The sequence below is a fragment of the Sycon ciliatum genome, chromosome 12, assembly GCF_964019385.1.
Source record: "Sycon ciliatum chromosome 12, ocSycCili1.1, whole genome shotgun sequence".
Lineage (NCBI taxonomy): Eukaryota > Metazoa > Porifera > Calcarea > Leucosolenida > Sycettidae > Sycon > Sycon ciliatum.
The window spans coordinates 1,580,940-1,591,909 of record NC_088654.1 but is presented as its reverse complement, the minus strand read 5'-3'; positions in this window follow the sequence as shown (position 1 = coordinate 1,591,909).

The following is a 10,970-nucleotide window of genomic DNA, read 5'->3' as shown; positions in this document are numbered from 1 at the left end:
AAAAGCCCAGAAAGTCGTTATTCAAGCAGTGAATATGACCTCGGGGCACTAAAAGCATGTCGCTATACGCGAATTGTCGTTATTCAGATAGTCGTTATATCCGAAGTTAAATGTATACAGTTAGATGGGACTTTGCTCTGGGCATGGAAATTCGGTCGTTATTCGCGAATTGTCGTTATATCCGCAGTCGTTATTAGCGAAGTTGACTGTACATGTAATGCTAGTACAACTACACGTACAAGAGATGCTAGGTCCCGACCTGCACCTCCACCTGGGACATACAGTAATGCCGTCTCCACCTACCCTGAACCCGGCCCTTCTCCGTTTCAACTACTCCGTACACGCGTTGTATCATACTTCCACCGCCGACCAACACCAACTGACAAACTGTCTTCGGGTAAGAGGGTCAGGTGTTTCGTCCTTTACGCCGGCAATCTAAACTCTGGAGTTTCATCTGACACCATTGCCCACCACTGCGAACGCAAATCAGTCCCCATTATCAAGTGCTCGGTATCTGAGACGAAGTATTTTGGACTTTCCTTTGCTCATATTGTTGTCCCCGAAGAGCATCGGGCAATTGTTCTCAAGGAAAACCTCTGGCCATCAGAGGTGCGCGTCAGGGAGTGGAGATTCAAATCAGACCGCATCGCAAACGAACCATCACCCACCCTAGCAAATGGCAAACCATTCGAATTCTTGTGTGTCCCACCAAACTTCAACTCTAAATCCCCAGGCACCCCCTTTTGTTTCTCGTTCAATTACATGTCTCTCCTCACATTCCATTGCCTGTATCAATGCCCGCTCACTCAGGAGCAAATGTGCCGAACTGGTAGATTTCTGTGCCACTCATTCTACATCTAAACGTTGCCTTTTAGCGACTTGGCTGTCGCCTAACATTCCTCTTGCCGTCCATGGCTACTCCATTTTCAGACGTGATCGTCCAGCAGAGGATAATCGAGTATGTAGTTGCAATTGATGCCCGGGCATATGGAGGCGTTGCCATTCTTGCTAAATCAGGGATGTTTACGTCGCTACGCCACCGAATTGACCTCCTCCATATTCCAGGTTTTGAAGCCACGTGGGTGGAAGCAAGGGTTTCATAGGGCTCGTCCTCCAACTGTCTCATTGTTGGCGCTGTTTACCGCCGCCCCCCCCCCCCCCCGCTAAACACTAGCTCTGCACAGGTGGACTCTTTCATGACTTCCCTCCAACAATATCTGTCACGGATTCGAACACTGTCCACTTCCACCCTAGTCATGGGTGATTTCAATGCGAAGTCTGCCGCTTGGTATGGCTCTGCTACCGAAAATCCGGGCCATCAACTTTCATGTGCGCTGAATATGTATGCCGTAACCCAATACGTGAAGTTCGCAACCCATGGTGCATTGGGCTCCGCTAGCACTGCTCTAGATTTGATCATAAGCGATCGACCTGACAATTGTATTCTCCCTCTGCACTGAGGCCCCGCTTGGGCAGTCCGACCATGCTATTGTGCTTGGTAGATTGACCCTCCCCCGTACTCTAGTATCACCGATATCCACGCCCTCTCGAACTCCAAGTAGTACCTCAACAACCATCCCGAACTTTCGCCAATTTGACCTCTCCCGAGTGACCTCGGATTCTGCTTCGGATATCCAAGCTGCTTTTGCCAATGTTGACTGACCTCTAGTTCTACGTGTCCAAGATCAAAATGTGGATATTACCCTGATAGCTTCCTACCACGCGTTATTTAATGTATGCTCCTCCTTCTTGCCAGCGAAAGTCCAATCATCACGTCCAAGCCGCTATAACGTTAATCCCCCGTGGCTCAATCCGGCACTAAGAATTCAGTTAAAGCACACGCGAGACTCCTACAGCCTGTACAAGAAGTACCCCACTCCTGACAACCTCACCCATTACAAATCTGAGCGGAACAAGGCCCGGAATATGTCTCGCAAAGCCTATCGTGAGTTTATCTCCTCATTGACGTCCCTCAGCTCAGCCCACGGCAACCTTCCAGCACCCAACCTTTTTCAGTTTGTCCGTCAAGCACGATCAGGTGCTACTGCCTCATCGGATGGTAATGGCGTAGCCCAGCTCTGTGAGGGGAATACTGTTCATACGGATCTGGTTGCCATTGCTGACGCGCTAAATACGCAGTTCGTAAACTTAGGGACCAAAGATGATCCTTCTTGGTCTGTGCCTGACTTCCAACAACACCACATACCTCCACTTACCTCTGTTTTCACAACCCCCTCCCGCATCAAGAAATATCTTAGTCAATTAAAGCTGAAGAAGGCCATGGGCGTTGATGGCATCAGTCATGAGCTTCTGCGACTTCTTTCTCCAGCAATCGCGTACCCCCTTAGTCCTCCTTTTCAACATGACATTTTCCACTGGCGTATTTCCTTCCCTCTGGAAGCACTCAATAGTCACACCCTTATATAAGAACAAGGGCTCGCGCCTAAGTGCAACCAACTACCGGCCCATTTCTCTTTTATCAACTTTATCTAAACTTTGTGAACGTGTAGTCTTTGATCATTTCTATCCTCAAGTGAACCCTCTCCTCAGCCCTTCCCAGTCCGGTTTTCGTCGTAGGGACTCCACGTCTTGGCAGCTGTTGCGTTTGGCACAGGCATTACATCAATCCAAGGACACTGCCTCTTTGATATTAGCAAGGCCTTCGATTCGGTATGGTCTAGAGGTCTACTCTGTAAGCTAAGAGCATTCGCGCTTTCTGGGAACGTTCACAATTGGCTCACTAGCTACTTGATTGGCCGCAGCCAGTGTGTTCGTGTCAGGGGACATCTGTCTCGCCCAGCCACAGTCGAGTCTGGTGTCCCCCAAGGTTCTATATTAGGTCCTCTGCTTTTCATCATTTATGTTAACGATTTGGCCTCCCTTCCACATACCTACCTCTACGCAGATGATACAGCACTGCATATTTCCTCCTCTTCACTTTCAGCTGCATCTGTCACATTGCAGACCCACATCAACAAAGTTGTCAATTGGATGACCCTCTGGAAGCTGAAGCCAAACGCATCTAAAACCACTATTCTCTGCTTTCCTCCTCGTCCCAATAGTGACTTGTCTGTATTAAGTCTTTCGCGTTCCCTGATGACCGTACCTGTCTCTCAATAGTCGATCAGCACAAACACCTGGGGATTATCCTGTATCAGCATCTGTCCTTTGATCCCCACATTACGTATCTGGAGAAACGTGCAAGTTCTATTGTTGGCTTCCTCTCCTCTCACTTATCTCATTTCCCGTGATTGCCGTTAAATGCTGTATAAATGCTATGATCGGCCTGTATTTGACTACTATTCCTCCATTTGGGCTGGCATCAGCACATCGCTCACGAATCGTCTCGAAGTCACACATCGTCGCTTAATTCGCGCTGTTTTTGCTATTCCTCGTTTGATGCCCTCTCATACTGTCTATGCTATCGCATCCAGCTGCCCTCTCTCTAACAGGCTCAGACTTTCGAGGTTTATCTCGGCGGCATAGCATTGATGGCCTGGACAGTATGACTCGCGCGGAGGTGGTCGGGAAATTTCGCGAGGCTGATGTGGGTGTGTTACACCCATCAGCTGCTGGAGTCGTTGAGCGCTTGGGTGAGATGATGCGGATTGTCGTTAGCATCAGTGACGAGTTGGCAGCGCTGAGAGACGACCGGGGGCGGGAGATCACGCCTGCAGAGGAGAACGGTATTCCCTTATCAGAGGTTGAAGGGATTATGAAGCGGGAACTGGCATCTCTCTCTGACAGAGTAGGCGACTTGGAGAGAGCCAGCGGCGGGAAACAGCACAAGCATGCCCGGCCACAGATGACTGCTCCCCTTGCGAGCTATTCGAAGACTGAAAGAGCACAAAGAGACCTACACGCCACATCCCGAGATGAAGGATCGGTGCTTGAAGACATTGCCAGAAATGAACCCGAGGAGTTGTATTCACAGGACATATCTAGAGATACTACCCCTATTGACCTTCCAATGGACATATCGGTTGATCAGGTGCCCTTCGAGGACGTCATGTCCAGGAAGGAGCGTCGACGCTTCAAGAGGCGGCTAGCATCAGAACCGTCCGGGACGGAGAAGGGTACAAGTCCTGCGGAACAGCAGACTGGCAGTCGCAAAGTGCAGACAAACCCCATCCGACGCCACGAATCTTCAAGTTACATCCGGGAACGTACGTCCGATAGCAACCCGACACCTTCGTTAGACACTGTCCCCAGAGGCCCGCGGAAAGTTCTCTACCTGGGGCAAATCCCATAATTATGGTTGCCAGGCACAGTCCATCGCTAAATGGTGCAGAGATCGGGACGTGGAGATACTGCAATGTATTATATACTCTTCTGAATGCTTCAGAACGGCCTCCTCGAGAATAACAGTTGACGCTCAGGACGTGAACAAAGTTAGTGGAAAGTCTTTCTGGCCTGAAACAGTTGCATACACTCTCCGTGACTGGCGCTTCAGGTCCGACCAGGCAGAGGCACAATGAACACCTTGAAACTAAATGTGCAGGCTCCAACTTTCTTTCGGGTAGATTGCGCCATCCGAAAGCACCATTCAGAGACAGGCGAGGACGGAGTGGTGAAGCTAAGCTGAAAGTTCTTCTGATAAACATCAGGAGCCTTCGAAACAAGATTAATGACCTAGCACAACTCACCCGCCAGCATTGTCCTGATGTTGTCTGTGTGAACGAGACATGGCTGGATAGTACAATTACTGATGGAGAAATCACTTTGACAGGTTACAACGTTCTGCGTGCTAATCGAGAGGATCGGCTTCGTGGAGGTGTCTCCTTATATTCCCGAACATCCTTGCCTCTCAAGCCGAAATGCAATATAGCTGCTGCTGGAGTTGAGAGTTGTTGGGGCGAGATTCCCTGCACTGGTGGGAGTTGCTTGATAGGCACAATCTATCGTCGTCCCTCTGAACCTATTGGCTACTGGGATCGCCTTGATGGTCTTCTACACTCAGCTATCCCTCCGGGCAGGAACGTTATACTGTGCGGTGACTTAAATGTGAATGTGGATCCATCAACGGCTCCAGATCACCAACTTCATTTCCTGTCTGATCTAACGGCAAGCTACAGTCTCCACCAGGGCGTTCATCAGCGGAAACGGTTTGCATCTAACTCCATTGCCACCACATTGGATCTGTTCTTCAATACGTTTGACCAGCACAATGTGGCAACGATCCATCCCGTGGCTTTCAGCGACCATGCAGCAGTCATAAGTGAATTCTACCTTGACCCCACAAGGAGTCCCGAGACATCAATGGTGTGCCGGAACTACCACAGGATAAATCATGCACGCTTCAAAGCTGACTTGATTCAGCAGAATCTTTGCAGCATAGAAGGCAGCCCAACAGACATGTGGACGGAGTGGAATAATCGCTTCCTGCAGGTGCTTGACACTCATGCCCCTCTTAGATCTTGTAAGCAACACAAGCGACGATCGGTACCGTGGATGGACAGCCAGCTCTTGCACCTTTTGAGTAAGCGAAACCGGCTTCATAGAAAGTGGCTATCAGAGAGATCTGAGCAAAGGTATGCTACATTCAAAGCGGCGAGAAGGGAGGCCACTCCCTGTAACCAGAAGCTGAAAGAAGCGTACTACAGTACAAAATTTCAGCTTGCAACTTGTAATGTAAAACAAACCTGGCGAATCATCAACAAGTTGACGGGGAAACAAAGAAAATCGGCACCGCTTCAGTGCTCAGCTGAGGCAATTCGAACTGCTTTCGCCAAGATCGTGGGAAATCCCAGCCGCCCAGTTCATCTTCACCCGCCCCAAGGGCCACGAACGCCAACTTGTTTTGTGGAATTTGTTCCTGTATCTATTGCAAAAGTCCGGAAGCTTCTAGAGCACAGAATCCGACGAAGGCAACTGGCAGTGACGGCATACCTGCAGCCCTTCTTCGAGCTCATGCAGATGTTCTTGCACCGTCATTGGCCTTACTGTTCAACAAATCCATGAGGGAGGGACATTTCCCAGCTCCTATGAAGGTGGCCAGCATTTCACCTCTGTTTAAAGGTGGAGATCCCAGCATAGCAAAGAATCACAGACCCGTATCTCTAATGTCGATAGTTTCAAAGCTTTTGGAAGAGTCATCCATGATCAGCTCACTCAGTACTTGTGCCGACATGATCTATTTCCACCAACTCAGTTCGGCTATCGTTCACATCATTCCACATGTGATGCCCTTGTATTAGCCGTTGTGGGCATATGCGAAGCCCAGACAAAAAAGTACTTCACGGAGATTGCTTTCGTAGATATGTCAAAAGCATTTGATAAGGTGAAGCAACAAACCCTTATTCAGGACCTATTCGAGGTCGGAATTGGTGGAACGGTGCTGCAATGGCTTGCAGACTACCTCTCAGATCGGACACAGTATGTCAAAGTCGGTCAGGTACAGAGCTCACCATACACCAGCTTCTCAAGAGTACCACAGGGGTCAGTTCTCGGGTTCTCTACGTCCGTGACAGTGCGAAAGAGCTGTCCCCTTACAACGTTGCGACCCTGCCATTTTCGGACGATATCTCAATTAGATCCAGCAGCATGAGCACGGATGAGGTGTCCCAAAATCTCTCCAGTGCTGTCCAACACCTCGCCGATTGGCTTAAGAACCGCGGTCTCATCTTAAATGAAACGAAGACACAGATCATGCCGATATCGCCAGTACGATCGCAAACATTTGACTTGCAAGTGCAATGTAATGGACTGCCTCTGCCAACTGTTCGCTCTGCGAAATATTTAGGTCTCCACTTTGATCATATTTTTCGCCTCCCTGAAGCAACTCCAGGGCAGGTGAGCATGACAGCGTATTTCCAGCTACAGAATCGGGGCTGGCTCGGACGCCCGCGCATCACCCTACCAGTGGTGATAGACAACGAATTAGCCAAGGCAACGTCCATGCGTCTCCGGAGTCTGAAGGACCTGGAGACACTGCGATTGGTGGCTCGGAACAGGCAATCATTTAACGATAATTATCGCACAGGTCACATTGTAGAGTTCAGATCACCTAGTGCTTTCAACAATAATAACGTACTTCCACATTATGGGAATTTGGTATAACCCCACACCCGTCATTGTTGAATATTCGACAATAGCGTGGATTTCCCCAACAATATATTTTCATTTTTTGTTATCCTCTCCCATGCCGTTGTACATAAGTGGCTTGCCGCGGATATGTCAATACTACTACTACTACTACTTTCATGCGGACATGAGCTGGAACACCATGGTCGACCACGTCGCAAGGGGCGTCGAGTCAAAAGTTGGCGTGCTCAGACGCTACGCAACATTCCTGCCTATTCAATGTCGCATAGCCCATATTCGTTCTTTCATTTTATCACATTTTATGTATGCCGCTTCTGCTTACTTACCATTTCTCACGGCGTATCAAAGTCACACCCTGTCGGGTACCTCCCGGGACACCCACAAGCAATATTCTTACACGCATGAACATCCAAACATTGACCACATACGCCAACATGCACCTTTTGGTTTTATCTGGCGTTGTCTCCATGACTCCTCTAACATCAGCATGTTGTTCGCTAACTTTTTCAGCCGACAACATTGACAAAATTGACCTGTCATGCGAGCGGATGACTGGCAAGATCTCTGAGGGCATGACAACGTTCATCCCGTCCAAGAGCCTCAAGCTGCACAGTACCGACCCAGTGTGGTGGACACCAGAGTGCACCGAAGCCACCAAGAGGAAGCGAAATGCATGGAAGCGACTCCGTCTGCATCCAGCAGGTGCACAACTCCAACTGGCTTATACCCAAGCCACAGCCACTGCCTCAGCATGCCTTCAGAGAGCTGAAGATACCCATACAGCAGCCATCCGTCGAAGGCTCACAGCAGGTGGTTTATCCAGTCGTGAATGGTGGTCCACTGTCAAGGGTGCCGGTGGGTGTGGGCGTAGCCATGATATCCCTACCCTCAAGGAGGAAAACGGCGAGGAGCTAACCACCAGTAAGGACAAAGCAGAGAGCTTTGCCCGCTACTTTTCAGCGAAATGCAGCCTTGGTGATGACCTTGATGCCAGCAACCTCCCGTATGTACGCCCGCGATCTGATGCTTGTCTGAGTACCATCCACTTTAGGCCACGAACGGTATGCCGTGAACTGAGGAAGATTGCCCGTCCAAAGCCACTGGCTCGGATGGTGTACCAGGACGAGTGTTGAAGCAGTGCTGTGAGGAACCGTGCAGGCCTGTGGCCCAGCTCTTCAGCAAAGCATTCCGCCAAGGCCGGCAAGCGTCACTGTGGAAGCTTGCCTCAGTTGTACCTGTGCACAAGAAGGGTTCGAAGTCCGCAACAAAGAACTACCGACCCATATCCCTGCTGCCAATACTGTCAAAGGTCATGGAAGCTATCATCAATCGTAGCCTTATGGGATTCCTTGAGCGCCGGCACATCCTCACCACTAACCAGTACGGCTTCCGCTCCGGCCTGGGAACGCAGGACCTCCTTACCCTACTTCACCATCGTTGGAGTACCGTGGCTGCAGGGGGCGGAGCTGTGCGGGTTGTTGCTGTGGATATTGCTGGAGCGTTTGATCGAGTCTCCCACCCAGGTGTGATCCACAAAGCCCAGCAGTACGGTGTATCCGGCATGCTCCTTGCATGGTTGAAGGACTACCTGCTGGACAGGCACCTGAGTGTTGTCGTTGGTGGGCAGTCGTCCAGCCCACACCACATCACAGCCGGTGTTCCTCAAGGTAGCTTGTTGGGACCGACACTGTTCCTCCTCTACACGAACGATGCCGATGACCACCTTCAACCAGGTATAGATCTGGCCGCTTATGCCGAGGACACAACGCTGTTTCAGTGCCTGTCCTCCATGGATACCATTGACCACAGCTCGACAGTCCTGCCAAATGCTTTCGATGCCCTTGTGAATTGGGGCACGAGCTGGAGAATAGATGATTTGCACAAAGATTGTCTGGGTTCGAGACGGGGCAAGTGGACCTTCTGACTCTGACTTCCCCACCTTTTGAGTTCGTGACTTTCGCTTTTTGCCTGACGAACACTCGGCTAGTCTTTTTGGCTAGAGAGTAGAGTTGTTTTGATTCGGCTTGTATCGTCATGCCGAAGCGCTGCTGCGCTCCTGAATGCACTAGCAGACGAGAGATGGAACTGAGGCTCCCATTCCATACGTTCCTTTCCGAGCCGGCTGGCCGGGAGGCAGAAAAATGAGGCGGAATATTATTTTAGTATCATTGGTGTAGGCTGCAACAACAGGTCGTGGTCCTGAAGTGTGACTACTTTCCCGCAGTGGAAGCGAAGTCAAGCACAACGAATGTTTTTTGGACGTCTGAGAAAGAACTCGATTCCCTTTGATTCGGCTGCACAAGATCCAGAGCAACTCTCTCCTGAGGACAGACTTCGGAGAGGCCAGGAACTTGCCGAGTCACGAGTGGAAGCCCAAACCTCGAAAATGAAGGGTGGAAGGACTGAGTGTGAGAGCCAGATGGCCTTTAGTAGTACTTCAAGTAGTATCTGAGTTGAAGGAGAGAACGAGTGTGCTGGAGAAACGCTGCGAAGTCCTCAGGCCTGATGTGTACTAGCTTCTGTTGAAGTCTCCGATTTGTTCCGATATGAACATTTCATCAGCCCTGACTCTGAGCAGCTGTAGACTTGGACGTAGGCCGGAGACATAGCATTGTAAACCTTACTGAAGCCATGTGTACCCAATGGCTGGCTCTAGTGAGAAAGCAGTTTGGCGCAGGCTCGCAAACAATGATTGAATCATGGAGTGGTGGGAAGTCACATTATACCTCTCCATGATTAGCTGGTAATGACGACGATGCGGCTCCAGCTGGGTCCCAAAGGAAAGTAACTTGCATACCTGTTTAGTTGCAACGAGGCAACGGTACCCCATGTACTGAAGACATGATTGAACTACATTTTATCTCCTCCTGGGAGAGGGTGGAACAAATAATGCCAGAGTGTGTCTGATACACATCACAGTCTGCCGAGTGTGTTCATTATTGTGGACGTAACAGAACTGCGCTGTGAGGTACCTTCTGCGTTGGACCTACAGTTGAGCCACTATTCTTCTTACAAATTCCATACAACGGTGAAAGGATTTGTTGGAGCATCATCAAACAGTGCATTCACCTTCATCATACACTGGCTCCGTTGCCTACAGTAGTTCACATCTTGACGGGGCGCGCTGGGACGATACGGAAGGAGCGGCGGGAACCATTGGAGTGCTCATGATGCTGGTTAGCGGAGACGGATGTGAGTGTCAGGAACGGGAACGCAACCGCACTACTGTACAGATCAGGAAGCGATGGAAGAGTTGTATCTGTTCAACCTTCCATGCCGTGTACAGGGACACAAGCGTAAAAATGGCTACATTTCGAATGTGAACTGGCGATGGCATTGTGTGGCGACGAACACAACTGCAACTGTTCAAATTTCAGCATTCCGAACATTATGCTTCCCATGATAACTCACCGAATGGCTCACATGACGGAGTTGGACATCACCAGGCTAGGATTATCATTTGCTTTATTTATGGATAGTCCTTGAGTTTTCAGATGAAGTGCTATATCTTTTACCTGTCGTTCCTTTAGAATGGCACAATGTCCATGGCTGCTTTCTTGTCTTCATAACAGACTGGTATAATCAGCATGATTCTGCTTTATTGGAGAAGAGATAAAACTTTCCTTTTGGAAAGGAAGCCCAGAAACGTCAACCCCCAGTGGACTGTGCTTTATGACTCTCGTCCTAGCTGCATCGACATTAACCGTCGCAATAACTGCTGCATGTATGTTGTGCTGTGCGAACCGTACAAGATTTTACAGCTCACCCACGCCTTCCCAACAGGCTCCTATATCCCGTACCGTTAGCGTTACATTGAATATGAGCTTGGCTAGCACAGTTATCCTTCTTTCTTTTGATGGCAGTGGGTAGCATGGAACTTGACGTGTTCTTGGGATCCTCGTGCAACACTTTCTGTTCCGGGATGC